Source organism: Topomyia yanbarensis, chromosome 1, assembly GCF_030247195.1.
Source record: "Topomyia yanbarensis strain Yona2022 chromosome 1, ASM3024719v1, whole genome shotgun sequence".
Taxonomy (NCBI): Eukaryota; Metazoa; Arthropoda; class Insecta; order Diptera; family Culicidae; genus Topomyia; species Topomyia yanbarensis.
Window position 1 is genome coordinate 47,376,645 of NC_080670.1, and position 21,837 is coordinate 47,398,481.

The 21,837-nt window shown below is 36.7% G+C and overlaps 1 protein-coding gene across 2 annotated transcripts in view; it reads right to left on the reverse strand.

The window, feature by feature from the left end:
- The window catches only part of LOC131677543 (cytoplasmic polyadenylation element-binding protein 3), a 1,053,225-nt gene that overhangs the window by 17,457 nt on the left and 1,013,931 nt on the right, over positions 1-21,837 (reverse strand). The gene's annotated exons all lie outside the window — the stretch shown is intronic.

Below are 21,837 nucleotides of genomic sequence, written 5' to 3' on the forward strand. Positions count from 1 at the left end.
GGTGAAAGTTTCTATTTTGGAATATTGTGTTATTAGGAAATTTTGGCTTACTGGCATATCTCCAACCGGTATGAACTAACCTGATTGTGATTAGTACTTTATACTAGAGATGGACCGAATATTCGGTCGACCGAATATTCGGGCCGAATACCAGCCGATTTTAATTTAAGCCGAATATACGGTACGCCGAATAATAAAAACCGACTTTCGGCCGAATATGCTAAGTAATGGTCTAATATTCATGAAATATTTAAAAGGAACAAAATAAAATAAAATGCATATATACAAAATACTAGCGATGCACAGAATATTCTGTCGACCGAATGTTCGGTTGACCGAATATTCGGGCCGAATACCAGCCGATTTTTATTAAAGCCGAATATACGGTACGCCGAATAATTAAACATTAAATATTCGGTATTCGGCTGAAAGCCGAATAATACTATTCGGTGCATCTCTACTTTATACATACCAAAATCTAAGAATATATTTTTTTAGCATATTTTGTTTGCAATTCGGATATGAAAGATATTAGTAATGTACCGAGTAGATATCGCAACCTTAGTAAGACGACGTATTGAGATATCAACCAAAAACCTAGCAAAATGTAAGAATGACACACAATAGATTAAGGGAGGATAAGGGTTTCAGCGTGAAAAAAACATTTTTTGCAAGTTTTTTTAACTTAGCGTGAAGCGAATTGATCAAAACGTTTGTACTATAATAATAATTATATTATCTTAATTCTTTAAAAGGGCTAAAGAGATTTTTGTAAACAAACTTGTTTCGCTACTTATTCCGCTGCAGAGTGGAATTTCATGAAAAATACACATTAATCCACATCTTATCCTTTCGTAGAAGCAATTCGAAATATTTTCTGCATTGAAATTATAGTAAATTAAGAGAAATCAGCAAAACGAAATTTTGTTTACAAATCTTATTAGCCCGTTTCAAAAGTTAATACGGAATTTATCATTTCAATAACATGTAATATTTCTATGCAAAAATATAGACAAAAGTCTCGGTGACGAAGCTTTTTGTTGAACGTCTCTGGGAAAAAAAATGATTTGTTGTGTGACCTGTTGAAATGACCTGCCAATCAAAAACTACTTTGCCGATTTCTTTCAAACTTTGCATACACATTCTATGTAAAAAATATCTAACTCCGTTGAGTTTTTGAGATAAATTTTCAATTAAGAGGGTTTTTTACTCATTTTAAATAATTTCTATTTTTCATGAAAAATTTCGCTTTTTTATGGGTAAAAACCCTCTTAATTGAAAAATGGCTGTGTGTAGGAACAATGTATCTCTGAGCAACATAAACATGGAAGGACAGCCTCGGAGCCGCCTTAACGCTCTTGGGAAGCCAGTTGTGCGGTCAGGGGTGTGGCTATAAAGCACTGCACATAGGGGAGACCGGGGCTGGTAGAACCCTTGAGCACGTATGTGAATTTTTTTATTAATTGAAACACATCAGGGAAAAAGTTATCAACAATCAAAGACGAAGGGGAAAGTCGGTCAACCAAACCCCGAGCTGGGGTAAGTTTGGACGAGTTTGGTAAAATAAGTGAAACACATTAAACACATCAGTGGAATCGATTTCGTTAGCTGGAACGAGGTCGTGACAATTAAAATGCAAAAAGTTTTGACGCCATTTAATAAATAAAATGTTGAAATCATCTATTTTATAAACTATTTCTAACTTTTGATGACTCTAATCTCTTAATCTTTTCCATTTTGTTGGGTTTAAATACCCTTTTCAGCGGTACAACGGCTTTGGAAATCAGATGTAAATTGATTCGCGTTACACATATTACTTTACAAAAACAGAGTTTACCAACATGTGCCAGAAAAAGAATAAAGGTGCTCCTGTACCAACGACAACACAAAAACACCTGAAATTACGTCGCTAAATTGGCGACCTAATACCCCACCAAAATCACTAAAGATGTCGCTACTGCGCTTCCCACGCAAACGAAAGCCCATAATACAGTTAACACACATAGGTTTCAGAAATTGGTTGTTGAGACAGCCCGATTAAACGCTGATAAATAACAATAACAAATAGTAGACAATAGAAACCACATACCGTGAAAACACCATATTCCGCGCATCAAAGGAATGCTTGTAATTTCGTGCACCGATTTTTCTGTTTCATTTTTCGTGTAATGTTTAACGTAAACTACGAAGTTGTGTCGCGTACTAATAGGAATACAGAAAGTAAAATAATGAAGTCCAGACTAACTTACAAAGTTGAATGTTTGAAAATACGCGAAATTATGTGTGGTCGTCGCTGTATAAGCTTTATAGTTATATGCTGTATATATTGCTTGTGGCACTAAAATTGGACTCAAAGCGCCCTGTGCAATTAACTTTCTAATAAATTCTTCCCATAGACTAATTAGTTCGACTGACCTGTCAATGAGAGTACCCTTTTTATCACTTTGACAGCTCAGCAGTTTTCACACAGAGAACAGAGGTCCATCTTAAGCATTCAACTTGTGTAAAAATTCCTGACGTTTTCGAAGGTAGTTGGGATATTTCCACCATGTGCTCTACTGTCGTCATGTTTTTTTAGTGGCCGAGTTCGACTGATTTGAATGCGGTTATACCCCTACCCAGTCAAACCATTCCGGAACCGGTTCGGACTTCGGACTTTCGGATGCACAAATGCATCAACCGATTGAAATCGGAATCGTTTTTTTTTCTGAGCCAAATTCCATACTGAATCCATTCAGGATTTTGAACCGGTTCCGGAATGGATTGGACGGATAGTTGGAATAAGTTGGTGCGGTGGCACTAGTGTTTTAACGCATATTAATTTAAATGTATACACATGTTTTATTAATATATTTGTTCGATCATGGATGTCTGTTCTCTGTGGCTTTAAGTATCAGTTTGAACACTCGAACTTTGAAACTGCGTAATCCATGTACTGAGAAATGACATGCAAGTAAAGTTTTCAAAGTGTGTAAAAATAAAGCTGTCATTTTGAAATGTGATCAGCAACTTGCCACTAGGCCGCGCTACGATCAGCCAGCAATCAAACGAACAAACTTGGATACGAACCTGTGTGCAATGGCAATGGTCAACGTTTTGTTGACACAGGTTTTTTTTTTGCTTTATGGCTGTTCTCTGAGGTCTAGGTTAGTGAGAAGTGCGCAAAATTTAGTAAAATAGTCTAAATGTCCCTAAGTGTGAATGAAAGTGTCTTTGTTTACTTTCTCTTCTGCTAATAACTCGGTCGAAATTACGTTTACTGCTTAACTCTTTGCATAATATTATTGTCGAAATCATAGCCTTTCGATATGTAATGGAAAATTACACGGTGCTACAGTGATTTTGTACTTTTCAAGTGACCTAGTATAGGTTGTAGATCTCGCCAAATGCAACAAGACAATGTTTGAAAAATGTTGTAGTCCCTCAAAATCTTGATTAATGGCAACTATTTTTCTGGACTTTAGGCATTACAAAAAATGCCTACGCGGCCATTTTTCAACCAATTTAAAAAATTTAGAGTGTTCTGGAAAGAAGAAGAAATGATATTTCCAACGGTATGATATGTTATGTTCTTTTATCAAAGATAGTTTGCGGTTTTGGTTCAACAATATAATAATTTTGCGATTTTTTCATGAAAATTATGAAACATTCTTCTAAAGAAGCTTCTTTGCTTGTTTAAAAATTTTCGGAGAGCATTTAATTTCGAATTCAACGTACTTTCATCAAAATCGTTTGAAAACTCCAACTCTTTATCATTAAAATCGGTTGAAAAAAGCAGAGTTATTATTTTTTCCAGATTAGAAACTTGCTCGCATGAATATTTAAGGGGTTAGTGAGGTATTGTTTCGCACCATATAATGCTATAATTATATCCTCCGTTATCTTTTCCAATTTTAAGCTCAAAGTTCACACACATACTTTTGAATGTATACTTAAGCGAGCAAAAAATCTATTTTTTTAAAATTTTACATGAGAAACTGCCCTTAAAAGTTCATGTGAGCAAGTCTCTAATTTGGAAAGAAATTAATAACTCTGCCATCTTTCAACTGATTTTGATCATAAATAGATCGTTGGATGCGGAATTAAATGTTCTCTTCAAATGTCATTATAAACAAAGACACTTCCTAATAAAAATTTAGAGCAATTTTTACATTTTTAATGAAAAAAATCGCAAAATAATGGGTACTTTAGGGGTGGGCGTAGCGTAGTTGGTAAATCGATTACCTTGTACGCAGCGTACCTGGGTTCGAGTCCCGACCCCGCACATAGGGTTAGAAATTTTTCACAAGAGATTTTTCTAACCCGAAGAGGCGAATGACCTCATGGTTAAAACCTCTATAATCGAAATAAAAAAAAAATGGGTACTTTCATATTGTTGTCTCAAAACCGCATAGTACTTTTAACAAAAATACTTAACATAGCATACTGTTGGAAAGGTCATTTTTTCTTCTTTCCAAAACACTCAGAAAATTTAAAATTTGTTGAAAAAATGACCGCGTAGAATATTTTTTCGCGCTGAAAATTTTTGCAATAAATCAAGATTTTGAGGAGGTATATTAAATTGATCAAACGTGGATTTGTGTTGTATTTGATAAGATCTACAACTTTTAACAGACCACTTTAAAAGCACACTAATTTTTTTTTTCGAATTTGTAGCACCGTGTTATTGGAACGTTTTATGGTGACGCCGCGAAAGAGAGGGTAAATAAAGAAAGGAAGCCCTTCATTTGCACGTAGGATCATTTCAATAAGTCTGCGAGAATATACAGGGAGTTTGGTTCATGGTTGAGAATCTCTCGAGGGATGATAGGGGATCATCTTTAGAGATAAAGATCGTTCTACACATCCCATAAAATCTCAAGCGTTACAGACTTATTGAACTTTTTCTGTAAATAATTTGTTTATCTTAAAATACTTCTAACTAAAAATTATACTATGTGTTTCGAATGTTTTAGTTTCATGGGAAAGGTGAAAAAAATTTAGGCTGAATGGTGTCCTTTGAAGGATCCAGTTGATGAGTTTAAGTAACCTTTTAGAAGTATAGTGTTTAAAAGTTACCTTTTTATCGAGTTTTCGCTCACTTCTCGAAAATCTAAATAGTTAATGTCATCATTTTAATAACTCAGATTGTTTGTCTGAAAAAGCTACATGATTTTTTCTTTGGTGTGATACTCTTGTCTTTTCTTGTTTCCATGTGTTTGGGTTTTTGAACTTGATTTTTTTGCCTTTCTCATATAGAAAGGTTATGCAATCACTCTGAAAAACGTCAACCTAATCCCGGCCGAGTGTCATATCCCATTCGACTCAGTTCGTCGAGATCGGAAGAAGTCTGTATGTGTGTGTATGTATGTGCGTATGTGTCAAATAATGTCACTCATTTTTCTCAGAGATGGCTGGACCGTTTTGCCCAAACTTAGTCTCAAATGAAAGGTGCAACCTTCCCATCGGCTGCTATTGAATTTCGGATCGATCGGAATTCTGGTTCCGGAAATACACGTTTAACCCTCCGGAAGTCGCGTTTATGGCCCACTGAACGAGCAGCTGCTGGTGTCCTAAGACGATTTCGCTAGATTTTCAGAGCAGCGTACACTCAGTGCACTAGCGCGACTGACGGAAGGTTAAGAGTGCAGCCACACAGAAACTTCCCATCTAAACTTTAGGAAAAATTAAAAATAGAATTTTTATTTTTGATGCTACATGTCTTTAAGGTGCATAAAACGTCGAAATTTGATGCAAACTCGAACAAAATTTGACGAAAATTCACTTTTTTTGGATTTTGGCACATTTTTGCCTTTCTCATATAGAAAGGTTATGCAATCACTCTCAAAACGTCTACCTATTTTTTTGACTGGCATAACGTTTCTGGATTTTAACAGGGGCGTAGTTGATGGTTTACAAAGAGGGGTTACCCCCCTTTACAATACTCTAACGTCACCATTATTATTATCGAAATAATGCATCTCAGCAAGTTCTACAATTCCTTCTTTGACTCTATATCGATATCTCTTTTCGTTTCGACGCAAACTCATTTTAATGGCAATATTGCACATGCTAAAACAATGATTTAGAACCTGTAGTTGTGGGGGTGTAATGTTGCATTTACTATTTAATTGCAGCGAAACAAGAGATAAGGATAGAGTATCAAAGAACAAGTTGTAGAGTGTAAAGAGGCATTAAATGAAAAATTTGCAATGATAAATTTTGTTTATCAATAATTAGAGATATTGCAAAACTCTCCGAGAAACATCAATTTTGTACTACTTCGAGAGATTCTTAACCTTGAACCAAACACCCTGTATGTATATTTTCAGGGACAGTTACCCATGTAGAAATGCAGCGCCTCTGACAATAAGGAACAATGTTCGACCATGCTATTTCCATCCTGCTTGCCACAGATTATGCGGCATCCGCTCGTTCTTCTTCTAATCGTCGTCGCTAGGTAGGTTTCCCGTTTAGATTCCAGTTTGTAGGTAGTGGTGATCCCATAAAACCCAAACGAAAAAATCTTGTACTGGTGTTCCAATGTTCGTTTCCTTATTCTAGCACAGTGTCTTTCAACCTTTTCCGATCCATGTACCATATCCGAATATTAATCTCCATCATGTACCCCTTTCTGAAAGTTTTCTTACCCCTGACAGTAAACAAAAAAATATTTGCAATTGGATTAACACCATACTTTTTTCGATAAGAGACTTTCCTAGACACTCTCAGCCAACGTCTTAGTTCATGACGCACTGAAACAACATATAAATGCAAGTATCCTAAGGTAATGTTAGGACAACAAGTTAAAATTTACCTCGCATAATTCATCCCTTGCATTAGTACAATTTACCCCGGTTGATAACCACTGTTCTAGCATAAGGCTGTTGATATATTATGTGTACAGGTACATAGCAGGATTTGCGTATCGATGGACGTGCAAATGGTCCGTTATAGCAAAGTGATGTTCAGGGTAATGTATTACCAACATTATTATTCCAGTTTAACTTCCTGTTTCTTGGTCTAAATCCATTTCTAGCAGAAAATCTGTTTTAATTTACCTAGTGGTTTAATTATGCTTTTCTTCTGATTCATGCATACTAGGATTCCATAGCTATAATGTTAAATATATAGGGTAAAGTGCCTATTTTCACCATACTAAGCAGAGTGCCTCACTAATTCATTAATTTCTTGGTCTATAATCAATAGAATGCGTAAAAGTTGACATCAACAGCTTTGCTTCGTTGTTAAGGGGTTATATATGTTGAGGTCGGCCAAAAAATCGAATTTTTTTATTCGTCTATCATAATGTTCAGGTTCTTAAGAATTTTACCTCAATTTTTTATAGAGGTCGGAGCAGTGGACGCAAAATTATAGCGTTTTTCATCTTGCTCCCTTATAACGCGATTATCTCGAAATCATGTTTCCCAAAAGCGTCTTTGCGGTGACTACGATTGCAGGAAAAGTTTTCAACCGATCTCAAAACGTTTTTTTTTACTTGTTCGTAATTTAATTGCCGTATCTTTGAACGATTCCATTTTTTCGTTAAAATTTTTAATATTATTATGATTTTTTTAATAATATTTTTCAGGTGAAAATAGTGATTTTTTTCGTTCGTTCAAGGACACCACAGGTATATATACTAATGATTTTTTTTTAGTTTGATGGTTTCTGTTGAGCTGTTGGATTAGAATCGTAGTCACAGCAAACCTCTTTGAAAAAAAAACGCGTTTTGCGGAAATTGCTATAGCTTCGACAATTATTAATATTTTTTATTTTCTCAAGTGGATTTTGAAAAATCGGACATTGTACTACGCTAAACGTATACCAAGTATTTCATAAAAATATGGCTACATACCTTTATAAAAATTCAAACTTTTTCCTTTTTTCCCGCATCTCAACATATATAACCCCTTAAGAACCAATATAATAACACAAATGCGCTCTAAACAGTGAAATTCTCGTGTTTGAGCGCAACGAAAACTCGAATCGAGTGCCCTCAATGCGTTGAACAAAGATGGCAGACACTGCTCTAACCAACGGCTTCAAATGGGTAAGGTGATAAAAGGAACATGGCGAAAATGGGCTCATCACCCTATAGTTGAAAATGTCGTTTAAATTATTATTACATTTGGAATCTATAGTAAAGATTTAAAATCAATGCTGAAGTTTAACAAAAATTGCAAAAGAGAAAACTTTAATCCACCAGTACTCCAAATAATTTGATACAACAATATTTGGTTGATAATAATTTGATGCCTTTGCATGGCATACTGTGGTCTAGACCATTATCCAGCTTTTTACGTTCCATATGGCGGTCTAAATCTAGTTTAGTTCGTAATTCGTTTAATTGCCCTTTTTAGACAATAATCCTCCTAGTGAGAGAAATCCAATCAATCCAATGCGTTGGATGTTTCTTCAGTGAACGCCCAACATCCTCAACGTTGCTGTCAAGCTGACGTAAATGATTATTGTCAAAAAAGGGCTATTACACGTATTACGAACTAAACAATTTAGGCCGCCATTAAGGCACGTAAAAAGTTGGATAGTTGGACATAATTTTTATCTTAAATCTGTCTGGGACAAAACATGTTTTGCTTTCCTTGCAGTGCACAGTGGCCCATGAAGCAAAATTAGCAGGAAACAATTGTTTATGCTTTCATCTTTGGATTAAGAAATTTCAATATTAACTTTTGAAAAGTAATCTGGATTTGTAAACAAACTTTTGTTTTGCAGATTTCTCTCAATTTGGTATGATTTCCATTCAGAAAGCATTTGAAATGAATTCTACGAAGGGTAGAGGATTAACGTATATTTTTCACTCTACGGCGGAATAATCTGCGCAAAAAGTTACTTTGTCCGTTTTAAAGAATTAATATTAATTTGATGTCTTCGAAAGATTTATTGTGCGTGATAAATTGCATTTTTGTCCTAATAAAATCCAAGTTGCAATAATTATTTCAATTTATTGTTTAAAAATGGAGAACAAATTGTAGTAAAAGCATTTTTGTATACAACGGCGTTAATATAAATAAATTTATTTTTTGCAAATTTGTGAAATCTTGCATAATCTTTTTAAAATTTACATACTTTTTATATTACAGATATACAGATTTATATAGCAGGTATATACAAATAAATACAGACACAGAGAACAGACATCCATGATCGAACGAAAATATTTAAAAAACGTGTGTAAACATTTGAATTAATATACGATAAAAAGGAGTGGGCGTAGCGTATTGGTAAATCGATTGCCTTGTACGCAGCGCACCTGGGTTCGAGTCCCGACTCCGCACATAGGGTTAGAAATTTTTCATAAGAGGTTTTTCTAACCCGAAGAGGCGAATGACCTGAAGGTTAAAACCTCTATAATCGAAATAAAAAAAAATATACGATAAACACTAGCGCCGCTACACCAACCTATCCCAACTATCCGTCAAATCCATTCCGGAACCGGTTCGCAATCCTGAATGGATTGAGTATGGAATCTTGCTCAAAGAAAACAACCGATTCCGACTCTATCGGTTGTTGCATTTGAGCTGGAATTGATGCTGGAAGTCCGAACCGGTTCCGGACTAGTTTGACTGGGTAGAGGAGTAACCGCTGTCAATTCTGTCGAACTCAGCCACAAAAAAACATGACGACAGTAGCGCACCTGGTTTGGATATCCCCACTACCTTCGAAACCGTTAGAGATTTTACACAAGTTGAATGCTGAAGATGGACGTCTGTTCTCTGTGATACAGATGTACACCGGCATCAAATCTCTTAACCCAAGGATGAAAGTGTGAACAATTATTTGCTACTAATTTCGCTTCATGGACCACTGTGCGGTGTTGGTAGCTGTTAAACTTTTGCTAACCTAAATTAAAAAAAACTAGTAACAAAAAACGCCTAAAAAGCTTCAGTGTGCATACGTTTTTCGACGAGGAACTCAGTTGTATCGTATAAGAGAATTGGCACTATGTGCCTCGGCTTGAGAGTTCGTTTACAGAGTGATTGCATAACCTTTCTATTTTAAAAAAAAACAAACGTTTGACCAACCTGTTCCTAGTTTGAATCATGGGTTTTTGGAGAACTAACTGTTATGTCAAATAGTGTCATTTTGGTAATAAAAAAAATACTCGCAAGTTTATTTGTTTTTTAAGCCAATTTGCCGTACGATGTATGTACCTTCTTCGAGGCTCATTATTTGACCGGTACCGGAGTTGGTAAACTAATATGTGCTCAAATTAAACGATCCTGCCATGTTCCACAACCGGGTGTATAGTACCAAAGCTTTGCTTTCTGTCGGCCGACCCACTAACACGCCATCAGCAGGATAACCGGACAAATGATTGTACAATTTGTGGAAAACTAACCGGACGCGGTTATGCAAAAATAATGAAGCTATCCATTTTCATTATTTAGATTGGAAACAACGAGCGCTCTTGGCTTAGGGAACGCTACCTGGGACCATTGTTTGCTGTATTGTTTGGCTGTTTGCTCACGGGGCGATATGACGGCGCAAAATTTTCGAGTGATGAGTTTTTTTTTATTTTTTGCTAGGCATTTACTGCTGCTACCTACCGCAGCTGCCCCCGAGGTAGATTATATTTTAGCTATGAAAATCTAGTTAAGTCACGAAATGTTGCTCGGGTGATACGGGATTTGGCTTAGCTGTCTACTGTTCATGAAGTATACAGAAAGGGGTAGCTGCAACAATACAGGTCATCCGAAATCACAATTTCTCTGTTTTGATCAAAATCTACACTGCAATCATGGTAGAGACTAGAGAGTTTAGGATTTAATTTCTATGGTATTCATTTGGTATGTCGTTTTTCATTTTCATTTTATACGTTTTGTACCATGAACGAGTATGCTGGTTGCTTAAGAATCATGTCTACCTAAGTGAAAATTATACTTTATTATCACATTTAAACAAAGGAAATCAATAAATCTCGCGTGTTTTTGTAAACGGCCAATAAGCATACTGAAAATTCCGAGCAAATCATAACTCGCCGAGAACGGTTGTTAACAACCTCCTGGCAACACTATACCAACATGTGTAGCTTTACAGCGACCTACATATATGGGGCTTTATAGCTATAAAGCCCGAACCAAAGAATTCAATATTAATTCGACAAAAGGGCGAAAGTGTTTTTTGTAAACAAACTTGTTTCGCTCATTAGTCTGCTGCAGAGTGGAATTTCATGAAAAATATGCGTTAATGTAAATTTTTACCCTTCGTAGAAGTAATTTCAATTGTTTTCTGCTTCGAAATTATAGTAAATTAAGAGAAACCATCAAAATAAAAGTTTGTTTACAAATCTTATTCGCCCTTTTGCAAATTTAATATGGAATTATGTTCGGCGCTATGCACACAATTCAAGCAGTTTACACGACGTTTTGGAACTTGCGGGATGATTAGATAGGGTTACTGCTCCCTAATTCATCTTAGCTCCTATATTCATTTCATCCATTTGATCACATTAGCTAGAGCAATATCTGCTATCTCTATTCAACGTATTAGCTCAAATGGTAGGATGAATAAGGGTACGTTGTACTCGACTTTTCGCTTCCCTCGAACGCGAGTTTTTTTTGCATTTTCCAGGCAAAAATTTTAACTGTACTGCTTCTTAGAAACGAAGCAAAGATAATGATACCTAATTAAGCGTAATCCAGTCACTCTAGGTCGAGTTATCAACAAAAATGCGACATCCTGACTAATGACATTAATAAGGGCTCGTCTACCCTACCATATCATGCTGAAAATCGACACTTAGTAAACAAATACAGCTTTTAATGATTCGATCCAAATTTTTTGCATTAATTTTTCATGCCAGTGATGCTGGCTGTACAGAGACGCCATCCTTGACAGGGGGCTGGTTGTTAACATCTAGTGGAAAGCGAAAGGTTTCTATTTCGTCTACTGCTGTGATTTATATTGTGCCTTGCAGGATAATCGCTCGATATGCGATTGCATGAAAGCTCAATCCAGATAGGCGCGTGACAGCCGCCTATATAAATTCATAGGCAGCTTTTTCTTTGAAGCTTTTGAAAAGCACAAATCATCCAGAAAAATGATCCTCTACATTCATTTGCAATAGAGGCTGATTATCCCTCCTACACCCAAAACAATTTCCCAATGCAAAAAAAGCATTACATCCTTTCGAACATATTTTGAATTCGAATCATGCCTTGTTCGCATTATAGACCAAATTTACCTACCGCATTATACAAACACAACTCAGTCTGCTATGAAATAAGTTGGTAAAAGTATTAGTTGGTTTTGCTTGCTCAATCTTTGCCCCACAAAGTGGTGTATTCTATGCATGGACACTTCTTTGGTGTTTGAACGAATTTCTGTCTTCCAACACAGTGACGATCTTTCGTCTGTAAATGGCTCATTTCAACCACACTAAACGCGTGTGTAGTTTACCTATTCACGATAGTGTGTGAAATACACAATAATTTTTTCGCGCAGCGAATGGTATATGCCAGCCCGGGGACAACTTGACAGATAGTGCTTGTTTCATATATGTACCACCGATTTGATGGTGGCGCTAGTATGCCTTTTCTGTACGACTACCACGAACAACGACACGAAAAAGTTTCAAGAGAAAAGCGTGTTTCGTTACGTGTGTTATGAACGCCGTCAATGCGGCTAGAACAACATTTAGAAAAAGCGTATTCCAAAATGTGGATAAAGAAAAATATTATTAGAGAATAAATTTATCCCTGATTGGAAGCCGTCAGCAAAGTTACATAAATCTTATTATAGATTTAGCTGGAAGGTGTTGTTTTTAGCAACCGGCTCTCTTCCTTCCTAAAAATGTTTTGGTTTTCTTTTTGTGTGAAGTTTGTAATCGGTAAATCATTGGTGTTATAAATGAAATATAAATGAAAAACTTTTTGGCCAATGAAAGTAAATCACCAAGCTTAACAATTCGTGAACCTGCGACATCTTGTTTCAAGTTTATTAAGAACGTCAAGAATTCTAGCATTTTGATTGGGAGAATAAACAATATATGTATGTAGGATTTTCTACACATTTAGCAAAATTGGTTTTGAATAAAATTTGTGTGTTTTTATCAGAATTCTGGCATCAAACCAGTAGTGCTCGGTTTCAGCAAGAATGCTGCCAGGAATGTACAATTTTGTTCGACTTCGGCCAGAGTTTTGTTCGACTTTTGCAATAATTCTGTCCGGAAGATGTTGCGATGGTTTTGGTATGGATCCCTTCAGAATTATTCTGGCATTTTCCTCGGCTCTACCGGAGGATTTCATGCCTTAGGAGATGTTGATTAGTTTCGGAAGATTTTCGGAAATTCCAATATAAGTGGTAGTGGCTTGATTTTGAAAGTCATCTTCTTGTATTTCCGAAAATCGATTTATTTTCTTTCGGATTTTTAAAATTCCAAATGGAATCTATGTTTCTGTTTAAGTATGGGGGAATGAGGACAATTTCTAATGTGAACAGCGAAATAAATTTGATGAAAGAAATGCTTAAATTGATTATTTTTTAGATATGGAAAATAGTAAATGGGATGCGCCTTTTTCAAATTTTGCTCCATTCGAGCCGCCATGACATCACCAAATCACCACAAAATTTGCTTATGAGTAGGGATGTCCGATTTTTCCAATTAATCGATTAGTAGCTAATCGATTATTTTTTACATTTCTATTAATCGTAATCGATTAAAACCAAGAAATAATCGATTAATCGAAGTAATCGATTAGTTTAAAAGTTTTTCTGAGAGCAGTAACAGAAAATACAAAACGTCCATCTCAATCTGATTATCATGATCGTTCACTTCGGTATACAGTAGAATTTCGGCGAATGGCTAATACTGGCTTCACAATCTTCTACACAGGGCCGTCTTTAGACTACTCGGGGCACCTTGGCACTATTGAGCTAAGGGCCCCTTTAATTGAATTGGTATAAACAGCTGTCGAGAATGAGCATGATCCAAAACTGATTCCCAGCATCAAAGAATCACTTCTACCTCATGCCATGCTGAGACACTCTTTCATATTTGAGCCAAATCAGTCAACCGTGTCGAACATATTCAACAAAATATAAAGTGGGATTCAAAGTTTATGGAGAACAAAGACTATTCCAGATTTTCACAACCTGACGTCCAAATATTGTCGAAAAAGAAAGATAATCTGAGTGCATCTTAAAAAGTTATTTGTTTTCCTGACCGATCTGACCTGTAGTAGCAAACGGCCTAACACACTATTTGCGGCGGTGGGAGTTCGAACTCAGGTGAGCTGCGTACAGTGTAGCTGACCTACCAACTACGCTATAGTCTTCCCAGATGGTGTAATCTGACCACCCAACCAGTATTCCACTTTGCTTACAGATGGCCGAATTTAATATAATAATAACAGAATCCCTATTGAACAAACTGTTGTGTCGAAGACAGCCATAACACGATCTTTATATACGTGGTGTACCAAACGTTGCACTGTTATTAAAAATAAATTAAAACTTGAATGGAAATGTTGGATTGACGTTTGAATTGGTTCAATAGTGATGAAATGCTTCGTTTCCTGCCGCTCTGATGCTTTTTAAAAATTTTGATCACACGGGATACGGTGCAATGCGTGATTTCGAGTTGCTACTGATCTGAGTGAAGCAATTTTTAAAAATATAGTCTTTAGAATTATTTTATATTCATGCTAAATTTGGGCCCCCAAAATCTCGGGGCCCCTGGCCTTGGCCCAGTCTTCCCATGCATAAAGACGGAGTTGCTTCTACCAAGTTTAATTTAAAGGATCCTTTATCAGAATTCATAGAACTTCTCATGGATCTAGTATCTGTTGGAGAGACGCATATAGTGTACCTAAACCTCTCCTTCTCTTCAGACAGTTTGTGGCCGGTACTGTTTTAAGCCTTTTCTTGCTTGAACTCAAGACAATCTAAAAGTATTTATAGAGCGAATCCGGCACGAATGACAACGTTCAATTCGTAATCCCGCGGTTGATCTAATCTTTCCAACTGATCTGTTCAAATTATTCAAAGATATGATCGTGAATGTAAGACTTCCAAAAACGTAAGTTAATGGTGTTTCAACACCCCCTAGAAGTGAATTTCAAAGTTACAATTGGCAGCACAATATATTGTTGCTCTTTGACCTATGAATTTCAATGCTAATTAGTATTTTTGGTTAAGTTGTAGTTTGAAGCCGCTTGTCGCCAAAATGGAATAAATAAATTAAAATTAAAATTTTACGCGCATTAAAAAAATTAATCGACCAATAATCGACGCTATCTAATCGATTATCCGATAATCGTTAAATTCGTTAATCGATTAAAAATTAATCGATTAGTTTCCATAATAATCGATTAGTTCGATTAATCGAGAACTAATCGGACATCCCTACTTATGAGTTCAATATATGGGAGCTGTCAAGTTGTCCCCGGGCTGGTATATGCAGTAAAATTTCCGCTCTCTCATTCTACGCTTCAGAGAAAGGTGGAAGCAAATGATTTGTGCTCAGGTTGATTTTTGATGATCGTTGACCAGGGCGATGCTGTAAACTGGATTCGCATGATCGAGATGACATACAAATAATTGAAATGAGCAACTGCCACTTGTGATTAAAAATGCAAAACCAATTCATCACTGCCCTTATAGTTTATGGTGACTTACACTTAAATGCTTTTGACGTAAAATATTGTTACGATATCACCTGACTTAAAAATACTGTCACAATGGTGAATACCAGAAATTATTAGTGTACAGGCTTTTATCGATCAAAAGTTCAATTAACTTGTTGGCCCAATGATCCCATATGGGCAACTTTTTCCTGCCTATAGTGCGCTTAATTATTTATCAATCATTACAATCATTAATAAAATGCATGACTATTTAGCGGCTAGAACTCCCATACCGCTGGCATATTGAAGGTTGAGAGAACGCCGAAAGTTTATCATAATATCATCTCATCATCGCACCCCATCAATTTGATGATTACCGTGTGCTACTCTCTGTAAGATGCAGCCCGGGGACAACTTGACAGCTCCCATATATTGGACTCATAAGCAAATTTTGTGGTGATTTGGTGATGTCATGGCGGCTCGAATAGCGCAAAATTTGAAAAAGGCGCATCTCATTTATTATTTTCCATATCTGTAAAAAATAAACAATTTGAGCATTTCTATCATCAAATTTATTTCGTTGCTCAAATTAGAAACTGTGCTTATTCCGCCTAGCTAAACAGAAACATAGATTTCATTTTGAATTTTATAAATCCAAAATAAAATAAAGTCCGGATTTTCGGAAACACAAAAAGATGACTTTCAAAACCAAGCCACTTCCACTTATATTGGAATTGCCGAAAATCTTCCGGATCTTCCCAGGCATTGAATCCTCCGGTAGATGCCGTTCCGTTAGGTTTCTATCAGACTGGAGTAAAATGCCAGAATAATTCTGAAGGGATCCGTACCAAAATCATCGCAATATCTTCCGGACACAATTATTGCAAAAGTCGAACAAAACTCTGGCAGGAGTCGAACAAAATTGTAACTTCCTGGCAGCATTCTTGCTGAAACCGAGCACTATCGGTTTGCTGCCAGAATTCTGATAAAAGCACACAAATTCTACTCAAAACCAATTTTGCTAAATAGGTAGAAAGTCCTACATATATTGTTAATTTTCTCTATTAATATCCTAGAATTCTTGACGTTCTTAATGAACTTGAAACAAGATGTCGTAGGTTCACGAATTGTTAAACTTGGTGATTCACTTTTATTAGCCAAAATGTTTATCGTTTATATTTTTCGAGAAAAAAGCACCAATGAATTACCGACTACAAACTTCACACAACAAGAAAACCAAAACATTTTAAGGAAGGAAGAGAGCCGGTTGCTAAAAACAACGACTTCCAGCTAAATTTATAATAAGATTTATGTAACTTTGCTGACGGTTTCCAGTTAAGGATAAATTTATTCTCTAATAATAGTTTTCTTTATCCACATTTTGGAATACGCTTTTTCTAAATGTTGTTCTAGCCGCATTGACGGCGTTCATAACACACGTAACGAAACACGCTTTTCTCTTGAAACTTTTTCGTTTCGTTGTTCGTGGTACTCGTACGGAGAAGGCATACTAGCGCCACCATCAAATCGGTGGTACATATATGAAACAAGCACTATCTGTCAAGTTGTCCCCGGGTTGGTAAGATGCAGCAAGTAATCGATAGACAGACTAAATGGAAAAAGGTTCTTGAGCGTGTATTAGTATTTTTGGAGCGCCCATGTATACAAGTGAAGATGTTCTTTACATGTGTATTAGTGCAGGTCATTTTAAAACTAATACTCCGATGTGGCTGAATTCACGAATACATTCCCAATTGTAAGTTTGTGTATGTTTCTACTGCGTAATCACCATTTCATGCATTTTTGTCCCGGACCAATCTCGCTTTATATGCATTATACCAGTTACAATGCAAAATTCTCATTAGAATCATGCTTATTCGCACGTAAATCATACGGTTCGTGTTTTGGGTGTATAGTTCGCTTATGTTCGACTGTCTCATTGTCTAGTGGCTCCACTGAAAGCGGCTTGCGGAGCAACTGCGGCTATATTTGATGCGCTTTTCAGACGCCCGCAATGTGAGATTTTATTGGATGCGCGACAATAACCGGCGAGTAATTGTTTGTCCGGAATTTCCCCTCAAAGTGAATTTTGACAGTATGATTATTAGCCCTTTTCAAAAAACTCGTTTTAATCCACCTAGTGTTGGAATTGTGCCTTTCTCATTTATCCAAACTACGATTCCATGGCTGGTTATGTTTAATATAATGGTGGAAATGTCTATTACATATGAGCGACTGAAAATAAAAGTCGCAAGGATAGTACATGCTTCGCAAAACCCGTTTCAAAGATATTAGAATATAAAAATCGGAAATAAACTTCAATTATTAAAATCGGACAGAAATTCTTCAGTATAAAAATCGTTTAAAAAGTTCTCACCCGTAAAACTCGGCAAGGATGAACCTCCAGTATAAAAACCGGTTAAAAATAAATAATTCGCTCGTAGGAGCATCCGTATATCTTGATGTTCAAGATTAAAATTCGGCTAACAAAAACTACTTTGTAAGAATCGGATATATTATTTTCCGGTTTTTTCACTGAAGGTTTTTTTATCCGACTCTTACAAACGAAAGTCCCAGTCCGATTTTTTTGCTTGAAGTTTATATCCGGGTTTTATATTCTAATATATTTGAAACGGGTTTTACGAAGCATGTTCTATCCTTGCGACTTTTATTTTCGGTCGCTCATATTCAGTGCGATTTACACATACAACGATTGGACGACTTGAGTTGCTATGTCGTCGCTGTTGTGCTATCTTATGACAAGCGCCATTTTGCACATTTCGAGAAAAACGATTTTGAAAGTTTGATATTGAATATCTTGAAACTTATAAATGGTATAAACAATTCGAAGAAGACAATTGATGCTTCTATCTATTCTGTATTAATTTCCCAAATATTACGAGGATCAGTTGACTATGTTGCGAGTTTTTACTATAAATGTAAACAAAAGTCGCACTCACACGTGTCATAGGTGTGTATTGATGACAAAATTTGTATGGCGTGCCATAATCGTGCATGGAAAATTTTCCATAGAATAAAATCATCAATGATTAACTTTTATTTGTATCTTTGGCTTCAGTTGATCTATAAACAATCGGTGAGATGCATTTTGAAGGAAATTAGTCAGGGAATCTAGAAAAGATAGTTATTTTTGGTTACAGTGTTGCCAAATATGCTATATTTCCAGTTTAAAACTTAAATTGCATTTTTCTCACAATTTGTGTATTTTTGTTTTGAAAATGATTATGCCATTGTGTTTCTCAGATAGTTTTACATATAAAAACATCTTATACATCAAGATAATTTGAGCCAATCCCCTGACAGTCATTTGAAATAAAAAATTAGAAAATTCTCAGCACGTTTCTCGCTATATCTCAGTAACCAAGCAGGATGTCAAAATTCTGTAAACGCTACTTTGTAGAGATTTTTTAGTTAAGTAATGTGGCATATCTAACTCAGTTTACCCCAAAATGGCGTTTGTCATAAGATACGAGATCAACAAATACGGGATAAAACCGATGCCGAGCTTCTTCAGAGGGAACTGAACAGCTTTAGTACGTGGTGTGATCTAAACAGAATGGTTTTAAACCCGAGCAAATGCTCAATCGTTACGTTCACGCGGAAACGCCAACCGACTCAGTTTAACTACCATTTCTTCGGCTCGAGCATTCCAAGACACTCTCACATCAAAGATCTCGGAGTCATCATGGATTCGGCATTAACATTCAAACCACATACGTCATACATCGTGGATAAGGCATCACGACAGCTTGGGTTCATTTTCCGAATAGCGAAAAACTTCAGGGACGTATATTGTCTTAAATCGCTTTACTGCGCGTTAGTCCGCTCAACGTTAGAATATTGTTCAGCTGTTTGGAATCCGTACTACCAGAACGGGATTGACAGAATCGAGGCTGTCCAACGCAGGTTCATACGCTTCGCCCTTCGTCATCTCCCATGGCGAAACAGATTTCAGCTGCCGAGCTATGAAAACCATTGCCAGCTAATACACCTCGATAAACTCAGCATTCGGAGGGACTGCTCTCGAGCCCTGTTCGTCTCGGGCTTACTCTCTGCCAGAGTGGATTGCCCTACAATCCTCGGACGTCTGGATCTTCAAGCCCGCGTTAGAGCTCTACGCAATAACTCCCTTCTGCGAGTTCCGTTCAGGAGAACCAACTATGGTTGCCAGAGCGCTGTTACCGGACTCCAATGAATTTTTAACAGTGTGGCGACGGCCTTTGACTTCAACAGGACGCGGAATGCGATAAAAGTGAAAATGTTGTCAATACTAAAATGTAATTAGTTTAAGCAACCACCATTGGGGCCAAGGGGCCTGTTGGTGAAGGTAATAAACAACATAAAGATAGCACAACAGCGACGATGTGTCGACGCTGAAACACTTGAAACCAGCGGCGGTTCTAGGAGGAGGGTTCGGGGGTTTGAACCCCGCCAAAAATTTTCAACTTATAAATTTAAAATTAGTTTCTCAACTCAAAATCATTTTAAATCACATTTTTCACTGGTTTTTCAGACCCAGAGTGATGTGGGAGGGGGTACCCCTCACCGTATCCCCCTAACTACGCTCCTGTTAAAATAAGTCAAAAAAAATTGGCCGGGATTAAGTTGACGATGTTTAGAGTGATTGCATAACCTTCTTTCTGTTGGTGTATTTCGGTATTACTACAAAATTCCATTAAAGGGTGTCCCACATCAAATTGTATCACGGAAAAAATCGCTGTAGAAATTGGGTATCTTCTCTTGAAAATTTGGGTAGAAGTAATTTAGAGTGTATTGTTTACACTGTATAGAGTACTTTAGAATCTGTAACTGTATTAGTGTGTTTAACAATTTGTTTTCCTCCACCTGTTATACGTGGAGGAAAATAAATCGCAAATAGTTTTTTTAACGGATTATTTTCATTATGGAACCTAACCAACCGGTATTGTACGTCTCCGGAATAAGTTTTACAGCGACATAGTGCATTTCAACAATATTATAAATACTTCTGGCAAGCAATTTCAAATGTTTAAATTGGCTGACAGTTTCACATGTGTCAGCTGGAGGAAAACAAACCCCCAAGTAGTGTGCGTGAAATGACTTGCATAGAACTGTATAGACTTTTCTCATGTAAGTACACGTCACATGATACAAATAATGCATCACTAGCTGGTGGAAAATAATAAACAAAAACGGCAAAATCAAATGGGATTGTTTTCAACCAAGAAACCGCATTAGTGTTCGTGAGACCGACCGACAAGAACTCAATTTTTACCACTGTCAGTTTTTCGAAAATTGGAAAATAAAGCGTGACCCGAAAAGCAACGTTGCGAAATGACTTTACGCAAGCACCTGGAAAATACTCTCTCATCGGTACTTCGGAAAGCAACACGGAATCGTGCCGACAACGGTGAGCCGTGTGATCAAACGTTTCTACCAAACTTTGGGCATCGAACGGAAGGAGAATTCGTGTAGTTGGTAAGTCGATTGCCTAGTACACAGCTCGCCCGATTAGACATTTTTCTATCAGGAATCAGTAGCGACTGGCTCAAATGGCACGTTCCCAATGTTGATTGGAGATTTGTGCCTTGCCATAATTTGTCTTTTCGTCATTTCTCAGATGGGCAGAATTGGGGAAGTGGTAAGGTTAGGGATAAGGAAAATAACGACGCAGAGCACATAGACAATACGGAAGTATTCTTCAGTCCCAAAGGAATAAATAAACTTCTCGATGAGCGCATATATTAACAGCTGCGAGGGTATATTGAGATAACAGAACGACAACGCACCCGAAGAGATATTGTCATTTAAATTCGGCTTAAACCGATGTAGGTTTATAAACTATCGTCGTGACATTTGGAAGCCATAGTTATGTTTATAACCCTTTTTCGATAGAAATTCCAGAGAGTTGTCGTCGATACTGCAAAATACTGCTGTATTTTCTCTGTAAACGACTTTGTTCTCAGAACTTCCTAGCAAACTTCCCACGAACCAAGATTATGGAACTCTAACCTCATCAAAACATCAGAATACTTCAAACATTCCTTGGAATTTCACCGAATGTAAAGGAATATCTTATTCTAGTGAAGGCAATATGGTTCGAAAATAAAACAGAAGTCCCCTGCCTTCTCCCTTATTTCCTCCAATTTCAATCTCAGCCAAGTACAGCTTTGATTGTAGAACCAAACAATACCATACCTAGCCAAACTCACTGAAACTGGGGATGAATGAGTTAGGAGGGATTGAGAGGAGACACCCGTGAAGATCT